Genomic DNA, 18,282 nt, shown 5'->3' with positions numbered 1-18,282 from the left:
CCGCATGTCTTGGTTTGGTTTTAGCCTTTTTGTTTGTTTGTCTTTTGCCTGGCTCCAAAAAAATTGGGAAAAGCTTCTTTGTTGAAGCGAATTGGTGATTGTTGAAAGAATTAAGGTGCCTACATGGGATCTGGCACACAGTAGATTCTCAGTAAATAGTGGTTCCTTTCTTGCTTGCTTCTTTTCCAGTATTAAAATAAGATCAGTAGAGAAGGGGAAGATAAGAGGGAGATTTCATAGGAGATTTTAGGTTTCACAGAAGAAGGGAAAGGACTAAACATCTGTTTGTATTCACTTAGCCCTTGGGATTGTTGGGAAAGTGGGATAGAAAATGAAATAAGGCAAAGATTGAAAAAAGAAGCTGTGAATGGGTGTAAAGAACTGAGAGGAGTTTGATCAGCATTAGGTGATGGCCTTGCAGTGAAGTCAGAAAACCATAGTGTCAGTTGCAGAACTACCATCAAAATGGATCCTGATAATGATGTTTCTGATCAGTGGAAGTTTCAGGACACTAAGGGAAATGCACCTGGCACTCAGCATGATTTCTTTGAGGGAACAAGAACAAATTCATGAACTGGAGAATAGGCTAGACCTGTTTTCACATCCTGGCTGTGCCATTTATCTGAATGATCTTGAACATGTTACCCTTTAAAATTCTGTTTCCTCATCTATGAAATGAAAACAGTAATAGTATCTACCTCACAGAATAAAACCCAATTAAGTGTGGCTTAAGCCAATCAAGTGTTTTTTGTTCTTACACAGGAAGGAATCTTGTCAGTGAGTAGTTGTTGGCGTTGTTTCAAGCTGCTACATGATGCCAGCAGAAACTTTGCTCTTCCTAACATTCTGCTCCACTGTCCTTAGCATCCACATGCAGGTGCTTCTGGTTGCAAAATGGCTGCTGCAGCTCCAGACATCATACCCATATCATTCCCTGTTATTCCTCTTACATCAGGCAACAAAGATCCTGCCGTACTCCTTCCCTGTTTCCTGTTGGCAAATTTCTGTTTAGGTCTCATTGACTAAAACTGGTCACATTTTAATCTTTCGCTGCAAAGGATGCCAGGAAAGCCAACACAAAATTAATGTTTGGCTAAGATCATAATTCATTACCCAGGGCTGCTCACATTGTCCTCCCTAAACAAAACTGCCCCCGGAAAGAAGGGGCAACAGGTAATGGGTAGACTGTTAGCAGTATCTGCCATCTTCCTTTTTCCCATTCCCTGGTAGGTTTCATTTCACACACTTTTCAACTCGTTGTCGCACTTGACTCCTTTCATCTCTTGCTGCTTGTCTTCCAGTGCCTTTCCTGCACACTCACTCCCTGTGTGTCTAGGGGGCGTGTATGCTGTGTGTGTGTGTGTGTGTGTGTGTGTGTGTGTGTGTGTGTGTGTGTGTGTGTGAATGTGTAGTGATCATCTCATTTCAGCCCTCTGTTGGAGTCCAGGATTTGGGCAGAAGTATGGGAGTGTTGTGCAGACCAGCTCCCACAGAGCTGGGTCAGGGTTCTCCTGGTAAACGAGGACTCTGAAAGGGCTGCGTTGAAGGACATGTGCCTTTGTAATTGAAGGGGAACTCTGGGAAACAGTGCCCTCCGTGTGCCCTCCCAGGTGCTTATCAAACAGTCAGCAGTGGGTTCTGGGTTTCTCTTTTATGACTTGGAACCAGATGCTTCCTTTGCAAAAGAAAAGAGCCTGGTTTTGCTGAGCTTGAGTCAACAGAGTTCAGAGAACAGGAAAATGAGTGGATTGGCCCCGCTGCATGAACTCTGAGGAGAGAAGGCAATACAGGTGGGGTTCCCACTTTCCACAAAGCCCCTGCATGTGAAAAATCCCAGGCCGGAGAGGAATTTGCTTTACCAAACGTTTCTGTACTCTAAATAATGACTCCATGTTAGGAGAGGTTCCTTGCAGACGCAGGCTTTCCCAGGCCTTCTAATGAGTTTAAGACCTTGAAGGATCTACCAACACACAGTTTGAAGGCCAGGGCCTACTGTCTACTGTGAGATTCTCAAAGATCTCACGTGAGTTCTCAATGACTCTTCTGGCTGCTTTTCCCACACCCACTTGTTTACCTTCCTGTTTGTTTATTGAGGATGAAGGCACATTCTTTTATCAGTGGCATTTGGGGGGTAGAGCCTTTCAAAGGAGCCTATTCATTGAGTCACATTCCGCAGAGCAGGCCTCCCCCAAAATATTTGCATGAGAATTTTTCCTCGGGCTTCACATTGCTTCCTTTACAGCAGAGATGAAATAACTTAGCACTTCTAATTGGCTTTTCACTTTCCAAATGCTTTACACATTAACTAATGAATCACATGAGCTTGTGATAAGCTGGATCCCTGGGTTGGAGCTGGGACACCGGGTTAGGACAGGCTGTCCTAGCCCTGTGTTCCTCGCCCTCCCCCTCCCCCCAACCCCCCAGAGTCTGAATGTGTTGGTCTCATGGCGCAGCCCAGGCAGGGACATCCTCAGGAACCTTGGGTCCCCAGGCGCTGCCTTAAGGATGTGGGGAGTGCTGAGTGCTGCCTTCCAAGGCTGGAAAGGCTGCTTGCCTTGAGCAGTTAAGGGAAACTTGAAGCCAGTCTTCACGGCACACAGCTTTCTGCCCGTCTCAAGCGAAATCCCCTTTCCACGGGTCTGTGGCCAGGTGTGTCTGTGTGCTGGGGAAGGGGTGGGACTGGGCAGCTGGAAGGACAACACACTAGAGAGGTCTGAGAAGGAAGCTGGCCATAGTACATCCTGGAGGAGTAAAAGGAGCACTGGATGAGAAGTCTAAATACCTGGATTCCTAGCTCACCTCTCCCACTCACCAGCCATGTGGTTGTCCTTAGCGAGAAGAAGAAAGCAGAATTTCCTGAGCGCTTACTGTATCCCGGACACCACACTCGGGGGGAAGCGGCCTACCGATACCTGGGACCCAGTCCCTGCCATCCATTGCCCATAGACTCCTAAGGAGAAAAGGAAAGAAGTGACAGTAAGTCTGATAAGGGAGACAGTTGAAGTGTGTGTAACCCACAGGCAGCACAGAGAGTGGGTCGCTGACCCTGGGGAGAGGCTGGGAATTCATGGGAGACGTTCTAGAGGAGATTTCACATGAGCCAGTTTCGAAGGAGACAGACAGACTTCCATTCCAGGAGAGGGGAACAGCACGTGCAAAGAAACAGCGGTGTGTGTTGGGAGAGCTCTGCTCTGTTCTGGTACGTTGGTTAATACAAAGTAAATGACAGAGAATGTTGAGTAACAAGGCTGGGAAGTTAGACAGGGTCTAGTCATGAGTACACGCGTGCCTTTATACAGTGGTGAGGCACTTGGACTTTATTCTGCGGGAGATGAGAAGCAGGGGAGGGGCACAGGGGGGTCTCTGCATGTGAAGGAACCTGAACCTAGCTTGGTTTAACACTCGTGAGGTATGAGATTTTACAGGTCGTAGCAGCACTGAGGCTGAAAGTCAGGAGGTTCTCTCCTCTCCTGGGCACTATAACATAGTAGAGAAAATACAAGCTTTGGAGACAGACTTGCTTTTGATTTGTCTCAGGGCATTACTGATATGGATTAAATTGTACCCCCTTACCAGTTTCATATGTTGAAGCTCGAACCCTCAGTGTTATAGTGTTTGGAGATGAAGCCTTTGGAAGGTAATTAGGTTTAGATGTGGGTGAGGCCCTCGTGGTGGGATTAGTGCCCTTAGAAGAAAAGACTCCAGGGAGCTTGCTCTGTCTCTGCCATGTGAGGACTTGGCAAGAAGGCAGCCGTCTGCAAGCCAGGAATAGGACCCCCAAATCAATTGGAACCTTCATCTTGGACTTCCCAGCCTCCAAAACTGTGAGATGATAAATTTCTGTTGTTTAAGCCACCCAGTCTATGGTATTTTGTTATGGTAGCCTGAACTGACTTCTGCAGTGACCCTGGGTTAATTTTTAGCCTTTCTGACCCTTAGATGTCAGATTTATAAAATTATAAATTAATTTCTGCCTTCCACTTAGAGCATTGGGAAAATTCAATATGGTTAGAATGTGAAGCCCCCAGCCCACTACGCTGGCACAGGGAAAGCTGACGTGTGCTGCTGCCTTTTCACTCCTTAGCATTGAACCTCACCAGACGTGAGGCAGGATGCGTCTCCTCCATCTTTGGGACCAGAGAGCTGTGATTGCCAGTAGAGACATAGAAATGTTAATTAAAGTGGTGAGAACCCCAGGTAATCTGGTAATTTTCCCCCTGAGCTAAGTCATCCCTCCCCCCATCCTCCCATGTCCGTTTTCCATAAGTCGTGCATTAATCCTCTCATTAGCTAGTGGAATGATATTTATTTATTAAGAACATACTTAGCACACTCCCAAGGAGCAAGTTAAAGCTCAGCTAACAGCTGCAGTTTCTGGTTGTGAGGAAAAATACGCTGAGGGATGCATACGGAGAGTTTCTGTGTATGTTATAATTTCATATTAAAAAACTATTAAACGTTATGCTGGATGAGGGAGAGAAGGAAAAAAATCCCATCGCGAAAACAAGTTATGAACCTGGGAGCACAGTTTCTGAATGTTTATTTTGTCAGATCCACAGCTGACATGATTAGTTCTAATAGGGTGGTGATCCTCATTGAATTGCAGATGGGTGTGAGTGACTGAAATACCGCCGGGACTTAAATAAGTGGTGCATACTGTATCACTTAGGCTGCATCCTTTAGCCAAGTCGAAGGCTTCTTTCGCTCCATCCATTCCCAACACAGGCACGCACACACATAACATGCACACCGCACACCACAGCACACGCATGCATCTATCCATTCCAGAAGCTCCGTGTCGAGCATTAATTCCGCATCTAGAACAATGCCTTCTTGCCTTGCCTGACTTCTCCCCTTTGCCCTCTGCCACCCAAGTGCAACCCCAGCCCCCAACACTCTCCATTGCAGATAATGGTGTCTCAGATCCGTCTGCTCTGCTGCTCCATCAGGACCCAGATCAATTTATTGACTCCCTCAGAGTGGCTGGTACAGTAATTGTTACAAGTGAAGAATAGAAAGTGAGAATGTGTCCACATGAAAATTAAAAATGACGTTTTGTTCTTTCCTGCCCCCTTCCTTTTTGCCTCATAGATCTTTATGTGTTTACACAGTGGAGAGCACTTTACTTAAGTTAATCAGCTCCTGCTACATTATTAATTGTGACAGTCAGGGTGCTACAGGACAGGAAGAGTATTATGGGAAACATTGATCTCACTCAGATGGTGTGGACCTGAGCAGGTTTGATATTCCCCCCCCCCCCCCCACCGCTTGGGGGTCCCATCAAATCACATTTCCCTGATTGACAACATGGAAGGCCTCCCATCAATACCATTGATTCTGTGGAAGAGGACAGGAGACATTTTTAAGCTGGAGATAGATGAATTATGGTGGTGGCAAAGAGAACATTTCAGGAATCTTTCCGTTTAGAAACTTAAACTGGAAACTAAGGTACTGTTATCATCCCAAACACAAGCCTAATTTATATTCTCAGAAAAATGCTACTATTAGAAGGAACTTAACCATCAGTGAGAAGCAGAGTTCGTTGAAGCCAGCAATGAACTTGAGGATATGATGGATGTTTTCAAAAGGCCATCCACGAATTTTTTGTGGGAAATTTTTGGTTAAGTGCACATCTTTGAAAGACATTTCATTAAAGTTCAACTTTCATGGCTTATACCTGTAGACCCTAACATAAATCCTGTGTGAATGGACCAAAGCGAGTGGGTGTCATTTGTGACCTGGAAATAAAAGGTCAGCCATTGGATTTATAGCTTTTTTAGTGAAAAGAACATAAAGATTCCTGCCAACTGAAGTCAATCCATATTTTAATGTTTCCTAGTTAAGATTATAAAATCAAGGGATTAGGATCACGCTGTTCAGTGAAGGTCGGAAATTAAATGTGATGGGCTAAGTGTCATTCCCATGGGGCAGAAGTTAATATTTCAGAAACCATTTCTACCACTGGCAGTCAAGAAATGAGTTGTCCATGGTCATTAACCAACTTAAGGGGAAATCCCACCATCATCACCAAATTTAACGATGATTATTACACTAATCAACTATATTGTTAAATTACTCTGCTGCTTTCCTGAAATGTCCCCAAACAGTGATAGTGGATTGATTGCTGTCAAGTAGTTCTTATACACAGTTGCGAACAAGTCATGACGGGGGATCATGGATGAAGGCTGATTTGTGGGAAAAGAAGTCGTGGCTCTTTTATGGATAAGAGAGAGAACACAGGACCTTACATATCATATACCATTCTTCTAAGACCAAGAATCAGCGACACTACAGACCCGTCACTAAGTATGATTCACCAGGACAAGTTTTCTAAATAGAAAAAAAAGGGGGGGGGGACTGTGCATTTCATTTTAGTATCTTTTTTTTCTGTTCCATATTTTTGCCATCTTTTTCTTTTCCTTTAAGGTCCTTTCCTTCCTCAGACTTTTAGAGCTCTGGATCCCAACTCAGGATTTTTATTAAGAGAGAAGGAAGGTTATTTAAATGTGTTTGTAGGATGACTCAAGACACATGTACCCCCGTACCATTTTCAAACCCATTTTAAGATGCCAGTATTTTTCGAAGTTATAGAAATACAGAATACTGAAGCTGGTGATTTTCTTAAAAGATTTTCTACTCCAGGCTCCATTGTTTTCAGCTATGACTTGAGGTACATTTTAGAATAAAGTGTGTGTAATTTTCATAAGGCAGCACCTCCAAACAAGAGGGCCGAAGCCCAGGGAGTGGAAACAACTTACCAGGCCACAGCTTATCAGGGGCAGAGCAGCACTGAGAGGCAGGCTGTCTGACACCAGGGAGGGAAGGGACTGGTAGTTTAATACGTGGCTTAGGATACAGGTGCACGGCTTCTATTTTACAAAGGTGTTTTACAAAAACTCCGTATCCATTAGACTGACCCAGGTGCATTGAAATCGTGAGGAACAAACGCATATAACTTAAAAGCTCATCTTGCAGAATTTATCTTCACGTACTGCCAGGAGTATTGTGTGGGTGTGGGCGTGGGTGGGTGTGCGTGGTGGGGGAGGTGGGTTGGGTGGGTGTTAAACCTGTCCTTCTGCCTGTGCTCCTGCTTTTGGTGGCATATTTCTCTAACTTCTGTCCTTCACAGTGCAGACAAAGGTTAAAACTCCCATCAACTTTCAGAGGCAAACACTTTAAAGTGCTTCTACGGGAGGCAGGGAGTAGGGAGGACCTTTGATTTAAAGTTCAACATTTACATTTGTAATTCTGACTAATTTCTGTGTTCGCATTAATTAAATTGAAATTGTTTAATTAGAATAAAACTAAAATTGATCATTAAGATTAATTTAACTTGATAGGCTTTGTGTGCCTTTCTAGACAAATATTATGAAATATAGTGATAATGAAGCAGTGAGAGGTATAATTTCACATCTTATAATGATTTTCATATCTGCCAGTTGTTCTGTCTGATATCTGGATAGCTCTGAATGTTGCTATTTGCTACGTCATTACCATTCAGCTGGGGCCTTGCTGTTCTCTCTCACTTGGCCTCTTCCCAAATAAAGATGTACCAAATTCTCTTCAACCCTCCCTCCTAATAACATCATCCCCCCCTTCCCCCCAAGCCCACCATGTTCCAGGAAGGCCATTTGCTTGGCTTTCCCCCTGGGCCTTACATCACAATGACCTTTGTAAACCAAGAACTGCAGAATGACACTCCTTATGGGATTCACCATTGCTCCTCAGTTCTGGGGTCAGTGCTGTCAAATCTGGACTATCCCTTCACACCCCTTCCCAGCTGCTTGCTTGGAATAAGAACCAGGCACAGAAGTAAGCTCCACAGTAAGATGAAGGATTGTAACCACTGAGTAACTCTTATGGGAGTGGGAGAGAGAAGGCAGCTTCTCCAAGTACCCAGTTTGCATCCAGGAAATAGCTCACCCTCTTCATCCTATGCCTTCCATCTAACTGCATCCAGCAAACATGTTTCCAGATTTTGTGCTCTCTGTTTCTTAAGGAAAATCAGAAGGATGAGACTACTGTTTTGCCGTAAGATTCAGCATAAATGGAATAACGTTAAATCTGCATCTAGCTACCAACTCATTAGTGAATGTAAAACTTCTTGAACTGTCAGGTCAACTATCAAATTATTTTGTCTTCCTAAGAACAAAAAGCTGCATGGAGAAATTAAATCCTCAGGAAAGTCAGCAAACCACTGAAGTTTCAAAATTCGCCCATCCACCATTTTGCCAGAGTTACTTTAAAAAAAAATAAGTTATGTTTGATAAACAAAGGCAGTTATGTGTAATCTGTTTCCTACAGCAGCCCTTAATGTAGAAGTCCAGAGGACAGTGGAGAAAGAGTCAAAATTAGATAGATGTTTATGAGAAAGAAAGAAGAGAAACAAAAGTATGACAAAAGAAAGAACACATGATTCTCAGTAATTTGGGATTGAGTGACTAATGGTGTAGTTGAAACTCTCTCATATGCAAATTAGTATCTTTCTGCAGATTGGTTGATCATTCCTGGCCAAAGGCTAAGAAACATTTAGGGTTGTAAGTCTTGATTTCATTCAGTCATTGTAAGTAAACTGCTGCCCTCAAAGAAACGAATTTTATGGTTCATTTCTACAGAATACCATCTAAGTGGATTCTACTTTTATTCATGTCTTTATCCAATAGAAGAAACTTACTATGTTCATAGCAAAGGGTTTTATTTGGAAGCATATTCACATTTAATTTGATTTTTTAAAGTTCTTAATGTTTCTAGCATTTGAGCTTGGGTAAGTTCAAGGGATTGAGAGAAAAGAGGATGTAGCCAGCATACTCTTGCTGTTACTGTATTTATCCAAGAAAAGCGACCGCCCATTATTGCATTAGGCCAAGAAGCTACAGGCACTAGCCTGTAGAGATGAGGTTTCTGTCTTCCCCATGTCAGAAAAGAATATACACACACACACACACAAGGCATCACCCTAGTTTAACAGCTTAGTTTAACTTAAGTTAAAAGACAAAACACATTCATAGTTTCATACATCATTTCATTTCATCCTCACAACCACCATGCTGGGAAGGTATCCTTAATTAGAGGCACAGACTGAGACCAGATCATCCATGGACTCAGTCCTTCCCCCCTGCGCCAGGTCATTTCTTCTCTGAACCCCCAGAGCAGCACTTACTTTTGAACTATTTCTCTGACTTTATCGCCTATCATTGCAGGGAGGCAGCCGCTGAGGCTGGGTCCTGGGAATGCCACGGGCAACCCTCAGTCTTGCCGGGTATGCTCACCTGCCAGGAAACAACTGCTCCAGGGCAGAGATGCTACAGAGTACCTCTCGGGTGTTGCAGCGTTGCTTTATTATTGCTGGACCCACCTTCTTGCTAAACTCAAATTCAGAGAGAAAGTGAGGGCAGAGTCCCTAGTGCTGTTTATCTGGCTCCCCTTCCATTTTTGTCTACAAAGACCATCCCTGCTTTCTTGGAACTCCTAGACCCTTGCTTATTAGCAGGGAGGTTGAGTCTCAGCCAGGAAGCCAGCTCTCTCCAGGTTGGTTTCTATGAGCATCTCAGAACCCCTACTTCAACTCCTCCTGGTTCTAAACCAGAAATAGCCATTTCTTCCTCTCTAGTGTAACTCTATTGGTTGGAAAATCCCTGAGCTCTTTTTGACCTCAGAAATCCCTTTGGTTTTTTCATCAACATGATACGGAGTCCCTTCTGGGTTGGGGACATTTATCTTCATGACACTTTTTACACTGCATTTTTCAAGTCAGAAAAGCAGTTTAGGCAAACCCTAGTTTTTATATTTGAAGAGAATAAATATACATCGGCCATTTCCCACAAAAAGTTGAAAATGATTGCAGAGAAGTCCGAAATCGTGATTATGGAATTCTCGAATCTGTGCCTAGAATCTTTTTAACTGAAATGTTAACTCTAAAGCCTTATCAGAAAATTAAAAAGGTCCAGTTCTCTTGGCCGAGCCTTGTCTCCCTTTCTCCCTTTCTTTGACTTTATAGTAGATCCGAGGAAACTTTTAATACTAGCTAAACCTCCATGTTGCCTGGCTTCTGATCTAAAATGCCTGAGAAAGCAGTACAGATTCCCACTGCAAAACATTCCTTCCCCAAGCCTAGGAAACTAGCATCCTGAGGCCGGCAGAGTTCAGAGGGAGCGCGTGTAAATGAGGCTCAGTTATAAACTCCTGAGGAGTGTTTTATTTAGTTTAAACCTGAACTTGAACTCGTAAACGTGTTCCTGGAGAACAACGCAGAAAGCTGCCACGGTAGGACAGGAAGCCGTATTTCAGTTCAGACAATTCACTTCTTTAAAAGAAAGCAAAGTCTTCAAGTATTTTTTTTTTAACTGAACCACCTTTAGGATGGCACAAGGTGGCATCCCTGCAAGGGTTCTGTGATCGCAGAATCAGAGTGAAGGTAATACCTGTCATTTGAATTTGCCACCATCCCTGCAAAAGGAGCAATAGGATCTCCTCGCCATATGGTGATTTAACAAGAGAAAAGGATATTTAAAGACCCAGTGAACATATAACTGTCATCCAATCTGTAATTGGTTTCATTAAAATATAATAAAGTGATAGTAGAGGTGTGGAACTGTTCCACATTAGCAGTGTGTGTGTGTGTGTGTGTGTGTGTGTGTGTGTGTGTGTGTGAGTTCTGAGTTTGTTCCTAAATCTGAGTTACTAGGAGAGCACCACCGAGTAGCATTCATCTGAACGCAGAGCAAGTGATGTAGTTCACGTGCTCGATTTTTTATAAGACATATTTGTAAATGTGTCTTTAGTAATCTTTGCTTATGAGATCACCATCTTTAAAGTCATTGCTAAAAAGGTAAAAGTGAGCTGCACTGAATTAAATTTTCTGGGTTGGAATGATACTATCTCTCCTCAAGAAGCATAGATTCCTGACAGGGAAGCCAAGGAGCTCTGATCCCATATATTATGTTTATGTCTAAATCGTTGATAAGACCCTTGACGGAGACTGTTAATGCCCTGGGATTTCACTTTTGCACAGCTCCCCACCCCAGCCCTACCGAGAAGCTTTCCACTCACCTCCCCTGGAAATATGCGGGAAGAGTCTAATTGTTTGTAGTAGTGAATATTGCTTAGTTGTAAATTTAATCTACAAATTTAGAAGGAAATAAATCTGAACATAAAAAGCATTTGCTGTTTCAGCATTAAAAAAAAAAAAAAAGTACTGTCATTTGAAACTGCCAACTCCCCCATGTGGGTTTGTTTTGCAAGTCACGTCTTAACAAAGACAACTTTTGTTGCCATAAAACCCTAAATCCTACCACATTTTTCAGAAGGAGGAGGAAAGCATTGTTTGCTGGTCTCTGGTTTGTGCTTTCGGGGATGTCACAGAAGAGCTTTGACTGGGCTCAGGGCAACCATGCCATTTTTATCCAGGGCAGTTGGCTCCGATGAAACCCTGACCCCATCCCATGACGTCTAGATCACAACAATGTCTCCCAGAATAATGCTGCTTACATTTGAGGCCAGTGTTTCAAAGTTTTATCTCTATGTTTGCTATTTCCTCCCCCAAATAATATAAATAATATTATAATAACTGGCATACTGAGGCTGGCTAAGTAAAGTGGGGTCCCTGAAGTCACACAGACTAAACTTTAGGTCTCAACTTTTTCCGTGATTAAGCTCACTCCACCCTCAGTGAGGGAGATGAACAGTTTTATTGCTGTCAATATCACATCTACACAGTGAAGAAGGAAAAGATGACTCCTGGGCCTGTAAAGTTGAAAAGCAGGTGTTCCTGGAGGGTGAAAGTATGAGGATGGGATCTTTGTCGTGTAATCAGAGCAGCCTGAGTCACAGGGCAGCCGGTGACGGAGCTGAGACTCGAACCCGGGCCCCGACTCACAGTCCGATGCCGAGCTGCATCTCAGTCTGCGCTGGCTCTCTTCTCTCCTGAGCCTGAGAACTGAGATGCTGCAGCCGCCTCCACATTCTGTCCGGAGTCCGCCTCTGCGCCTCCTCATTTCTCTGGCTCACTGCTGAAGCCTCCGTCCCAGCTGCCAGCCGGGCCGGCTGTGTTTGCAGTTGAGTGTGCCCTCTTCCTTCCTTTCTTCATCCATGAATGGAGTAGGGGGACTGCTGGTTTGCACAGCCTTTGAGAGAGTAGAGGTCTGCCCTCATTCCTGACAGGGCTCAAACACAGGTGGAGAGGGAGCGGGAGAGACAGGCTGGAGGGGCAGGAGGAGGCAGGAGACAGGACTGGAACAGACAAGGAGAGAGGACCCTGGACAGTGAACAGAGGAGGATGAAAGGGGTGAGAAGCAAAGACCTGTGCTCGGACCAAGCAAGGAGGCAGCAGCAGGGGTTGGGATGTGCACAGGTGGCCAGTGCCATCCAGCGCCTAAAGGGCTCCTTGGCTGAAAAGGTTCGTTTGGGAGTTTGTTTCTGGCAAATAGCAGATCTTCTGTCATTCTCTTGCAAGATGTCTCTGGGAGGGTTTTTTAAATCACTGGACTTTTCATGTTATTTTCCCTTACTCGACTTTATCTGCCTGCACAATCGGAATGTTAAATTGACGTGATAGATTGACTGTGAACCTGAGTCATGTTTGGGAAGAGCTGCTCAGCTTTGGGGGAAGAGCCAGGAGTGGGAAGCACTCAGTGGCCTGATTATTGTAATGCGGCCACGCTTTGCTGAGCCCCGACCTCCACTCTCACGCCTCTCCTTTTAAACCAGAAAGGTTACCTCCCTGGGCCACCGTTGGGCCAGCCCTAAGTGTGACGGTCTGCACTTGTTAGACAACAGGCATTTAATTAAAATTGGAATCTGATGTGTAGAAAACATACTTTTTTTCATTTCATAGCCCCCCAGGAAGTCACATTCTCTTCCTGCCCTGCTCCTGCTCCTCCACGCTCCCCGCCGCCAAAAATAAAGAAAAGAAAAGAAAGACAGACTTGGGGAAAGATTATTTTAATGTTAAAAATCAGAAATTACAAAGGGCCAGGCTGCCTTCTTTATTTTTGCCTTTGGGGCAGACATGTAGCCCGTAATAAAGCCTGTATTGTATCTTCAGACCAGAACTAGCTTCTTTTTTTTTTTTTTTTTTATGGCTAATTTCCCATATGGAAAAGGGGTCGTCTCATTTCAGAGCATGAAAACACAGCATTTGATGGATCTGTAACTCTAAAATCTTTCATCTTACTTTTGTACAGTAGAAGGGGTTGCCTGATGCCTTCTGATATTTGGTTGGACTTAGTGGAATCAAAAAAGTTAAAAAGAACAAGTAATAGACAACAGGGCCTTAGGTGAAAAAAATCAGTGGCAAAACACCGTTGTCATCTCATTTTCCGTGGCCGAGCCGCCCGGTGCACCGTCTCGGCTCCACCCAGAACATTTGGCAGTGCCATCACGGCCAAATAGGTAGGAACTCTGGACGATTTCATCGGGTCCTTGTCCTCTTAATCCCCACGCTGCACCTCAGATCTCAAAAGCAGCTTCCGTGGTGCGGGCTCACTTTAATGGATAGAATCTATTTTTCATGAAAAAGCAGGAAATAAGCTGTCTCTTTCATAAAAAGATTTACAAAATGTAATCATTGTTGAAATATTCCCTTTGAACTGCCGTGTCCACGGGGGTCTCCGGCTCCCAGAGTCGTGCTTCATTAGAACCCCCTCACAAGCGACTCCAGAAGGGCAGGTACACTGGTGGTGCCCGGCTTTGATGTCTTGAATGAATGAAAGAAAAGCACAATAAAAAAGAGCTGTTGATCAAGCATAAAATACTCTTTAAGCTGACAGAATGGCAGCGTTAACACACTCTAAGCTGCTTTTCGTTTTTCCCTTTTTTCCTCACATTTTCCTGTGCTTTGTGTACAGTGGGGGTTTGTATTTTATAAGAAGTCTCTGATCTATGTAGTATGCCATTCACTAACAAAAACCAAAATAGGATTGTTTCTGTCCGACTTGGTTGCCTGACTGCTCCCTCCCGCCCCACCCCATCCCCTCTCCCCCTCGCCCCCAGCTTCCAAGGCGTGCAGTTCAGCCTTGCAAGGCAAGGGCCCAAATGCCTTTCATAAACTTGAGCCAGTTCCTTTTGAGCGGTTGGTTTCGCTGCTCTGATTTTAATACCACAATTAAAGACAGATTTTTATTTTCTCAAGAACTTTCTCTTGCAACTGGAGAAATGGAACTAAAGCAGCTACTACTTTTAACAAAGAAATTATATCATGAAGTAAGAGAACGTCACCTTGGTGAGCGATTCCTTTCCAGAGGCACTGGTCCTCCGTAGGCCTCACATGGACCTTAAGGCCTGTACACACTTTACAGTTAGAGAAGCTGTCGACTCTGGCTTGCTGGGGTTCCCTACTCCTCTCGCTCTCCAGGCATTCAGGCCCCACAAAAACTGATAAAGCTGTCATCTCTATTTCTCGTAGTCGAAAACTGAGACCTAGGAGTGCTAACTTACCAAAGATCATTGAGTGCATAACAGTGTACTAGTGAAACGGTGGGATTCTGTAAACTCCGACCCCAGTGCTCTTGCTCTTACCGCTGTCCATCCAGCCCTCCGGGAAGTCTGCAGGGCACACGGAAGTGGGCCAGAGCGCAGTTCTTAATTCAGAAGTCTTTGGTTTCACGAGGTGAAAGATGACTTGATTTAAAAAAAAAAAAAGGGAGACCAAAAAAGAAAGAATTTACTTGGTGGTGAGGCAGACACTTGGGCAAGTTGGAATACGGTGAAAGCGTCAGACTTTGGAACAACAGTCGGAATAATTGGATTGTGTATGCACTCTCAAGGTTTGGAGGTGCTGGATGGCTTATTGGGTAAAAAGATTAGTGTTTTCCCGTCTTGAGGTTTGAACCAAACAGAGGTCTTGGCTGGGAGCAACACGGTCACTCTCCAGGGAGTGGTGGTTTGGACAACTCTTCTGTGCTCGTAGTAAGTAGGCAACGGTCCATGTTACAAAACTATTGCACATGCTACAGACGCAATTGGCCACAGTTGGCCCGTCACAATAGCTCTTCAATCGGAACTGCTCCAGGCGGCTTGTGGAGACCTGTGTCTCCCTGCGGGGAGCACTTGTCACTTGGAGAGACCTGGACATGCGGCGTGAGCATGAATGGGACACAGCCATGCCAGTAGTCATCCATCTCACTACCTTGTTGGAGGAACAGACACTAGGCTCTGGGAACCTTCGAGACACCTCGTTTCTTCCTTCCTTTATTCAACAGTATTTATTAAGCCACCAGGCAAGACACTGGGGCTGCCACATGCAAGAAGATAGTCCATTTTCTTGGGGAGAAAACAGGTAATTACAGTTCAGTGACTGTGACAGAGGTAGACCCCAGGACTAAAGACCTGCAGAAAGACCCCTGGGAAGAAGGGACTGCTAATCTGAGACCACAAGGACCAGTGAGTGTTAGCCAAGCCAAGGAGAGGGGGACAGCCTGTGCCAAGGCCCAGCAGGGAGAAAGCATTTGGCTTTGGGAGATCTGGAAGAACTTTAACAGCACAAGTGTTGAATACAAGCAGTGAAAAGATAAGGCCACAAAGGTAAGCGGGGCCAATCATGGCCCATTAATGTTTTAATAGTTTCCTGTACAATAAACAACTCTTGGTTTAGCATTATTGAAAACTGGCTTTCTTTAATTAACAAAATCAGCCAAGAAAAATGACTGCAGAGATCAAAGCCCGTGGCTGGCAATACCAATAATTGACACCTGGGTACAGCATGGCCCCTTTGTCAGAAGAAACCGGTGTCAGAAACTGCTGTCCCTCATGTCATGCAGAATGTCCCTCCCGGTAGTCCTCTGGGGGCCCGAGGACAGAGACCTCGCTTACCTGGAGTCACAAAGCTAGTCAGTGGGAGAAGTGGGACTCGGTTCTGGGTCCGTCGGACATTGGATGCTCAGCCTCATCTGTCGACATCAGTTTTTAAAGATCCGACTGTGAGAAAAGCCAGGTAGCTGGTATTTTGAAGGATACAGAAGTCTAAAACCAGAGCCTTCTTTTTGCAGGACAACTTCACGAGAGCAGGGACCATGTTTGTTGTCCTCGTTACATCCGCAGAGCCTGGCACACAGAGCACACCATAGGATGCTAGGGCTTGCTAAGTGAGTGAAGAAATGCTCCCGAGTGGTGGATTCTAATGTGGGAAGCTCAGAGGCCCTGTCCCTCTCCATGGTATTGGAAGGGGGTTGGGGGAGGCTACTAGGCTTCTAGCTAACTTGCCAAAGACAACTCATTTGGGCTAAACAGTGGGCTCTAGCTCGTCCAAACAAGAGCAGGAAGCCAAAAATGACTGACTGGATTAGGGTGACCCAGCAGAGATAGCATCTCCTCAAGAGAGAAGTCAAAACGTTGACCGCAACTCTTGCAGTATTGGTTGGCAACATCCTCTCTGGGGGCTGATGGAGTAGGAAGGAGAGGGGAGTGGGGCCTGCTGGCTGAGTGGGGGCAGAGGCCTCCCTGTATTTGCCTGTTTCTGTGTTCTGTGCGGGAATGTCCTTAAATAACCCACCTTGCCTGGAGAAGAAAATGGAGTGTCACACCCAGTTCTGGATTCCACATTAACAACCTCCTTCCGCAGTGTTCAACTTTGCCCTTGAGGCCTTTTGTTTAACTTTTTAATTTGAAAAACAGATTCTGCCGCGTCACAGTCTGTTCCGCCCTCCCCACTCCCCCCCAGCACCCTCGCCTTTTTTTTTTTTTGGTTAAAGTAAAATACAGCTATCTCAAACAGACTTGTATTTCCTTTTGTTTCTTAAATATACATCCTGCCCTCTTAGTGGAAAGAGTATATTAAAAGCTTTTTGAAAAAGTTGTTATTCGCACTAGCATGTTCGTTGTTAAGGAAGACTGTTGAGTCTTCTTCATCAGCCTTGTCTTAAACACCCCCGTGACCAAATTTTGGGGAAATAGCCTCAATTTCCTAATTGCTCTCCCTGCGACTTAGGAAAGGAAAGAGTTGGCCACTGCCAGAGGTACCACCGCAGGCTTCCTGCTTAGGATGCAGCCGGAGAGATATTGTTTATGGTTCATAAAACCTGACTACCGTGAGTATTCCAGAATCCTGGCAGAATGGGATTCGAACTTTCACGGAGCCGTAAATTAAGGGGCGGGAAGTGTGATAAAACTCCTTAGAGAACGATGAGGGGAAAAAAAAGTCGCACTGCAATGGTTAAATGAAATTTTATAAGCACATTCAGTGTGGAGCTGTTTTGCATTACATGAGTTGAATACCTTAGAGACGCCACATCTGCAGGCACTTTATTAAATCCTTAGTCAGCACTTTCCAACCTGATGAGATTACTTCTTCATTGACTGGAGAAAGGAAAGCTGAGCTCTGGTCCTGGACTGCAGATTTCTTTTGATGTTTCACCTTGAGCACTGAGAGAGGACAATTACCCCCCTTCCGGCACACCCCACCCCCACCCTCCCAACAATTCCCAAACTGTAGAAATTGTGAACGTAACAGACTAATTTTACTGAACTCGAACCTTTGTGGGAGTGTGGATTTATGGACCTCCAAAACAACCGTGGCTGAGAGTTCCCAAGGAGAAAACAGATCAAAGCTCTGTGTTTACTTCCTTAATGTAAATGTACCAAGATAACATCGTCCTATATTCTACTGTAATATTGGAACTCCCTGCAGATAAGGGACAGAGACTCCTTTGTAGTCCATCTGGATACAGTAGGTTAGATTAAAGGGCTATACAATATGAAGGCAGAAAATATAGGAAATGTAAGCTTATATCAGTAAATATCTGAGGATAATTTTTTGACTCCCCATAAATGAATTTCGTTTAATGTAGCAACGTTTTCCCAGTGATTTGCTCCTCAACCACAATTTAACAATCTCAGATTTCTTTCATATTTTTCTTGTATGACCCAAGAAGACAATGCCCAGAATTATTCATCAAGTAAAATGTTTTGAAATTTGGACCGTTTGTATAACAGATTTTATAAGAAAATATCACAAGAGAAAAAAAAAAGGGCTTTTCCAAATATTATCTTGTCCATTTGACGTTATTCATAGTTCATGGAAGTTTTTAGAAAGCGAGTGGCTTACACACATGTGGCTGTCATGCTCATCATAACAGAATTAGGGGCTTCTTCAGCTACAAACCATGCAGTGATATGGATGGGTGAATTTTTTTTTTTTTTTTAGTATTATCATTGTTTATCTGCCATCTCTAGGAATAAATGATTTAATCAGAGTCCTCATTCCAAAAAAAAAAAAATTCCCTGTGTAGTTCCCCTAACCAGCTGACTTCCCATCCTGGAAAGCCTTGGTCAAGTAGCTGGGTTAATTGT

General features: G+C 44.3%; 1 protein-coding gene and 1 long non-coding RNA gene across 7 annotated transcripts in view; one reads left to right on the top strand and one right to left on the bottom strand.

Moving 5' to 3' along the window:
* Window positions 1-18,282, top strand: part of NFIA (nuclear factor I A) — a 349,943-nt gene that overhangs the window by 321,314 nt on the left and 10,347 nt on the right. The window lies entirely within an intron of this gene.
* LOC123615263 (uncharacterized) lies at window positions 12,878-16,409 on the bottom strand. 2 transcript variants are annotated; one of them, XR_006722814.2, is made up of 3 exons: window positions 15,808-16,409; window positions 14,434-14,616; window positions 12,878-13,693 (listed from the first exon to the last, which is right to left on the bottom strand). It is a non-coding gene; the product is annotated as an uncharacterized LOC123615263 (long non-coding RNA). The 2 variants fall into 2 exon arrangements; XR_006722825.2 differs by having other exon boundaries at window positions 14,515-14,616.

Source organism: Camelus bactrianus, chromosome 13 (genome assembly GCF_048773025.1).
Source record: "Camelus bactrianus isolate YW-2024 breed Bactrian camel chromosome 13, ASM4877302v1, whole genome shotgun sequence".
Classification (NCBI taxonomy): domain Eukaryota; kingdom Metazoa; phylum Chordata; class Mammalia; order Artiodactyla; family Camelidae; genus Camelus; species Camelus bactrianus.
The sequence above is the reverse complement of the archived record's forward strand: the minus strand, read 5'-3'. Positions and strand labels throughout refer to the sequence as shown.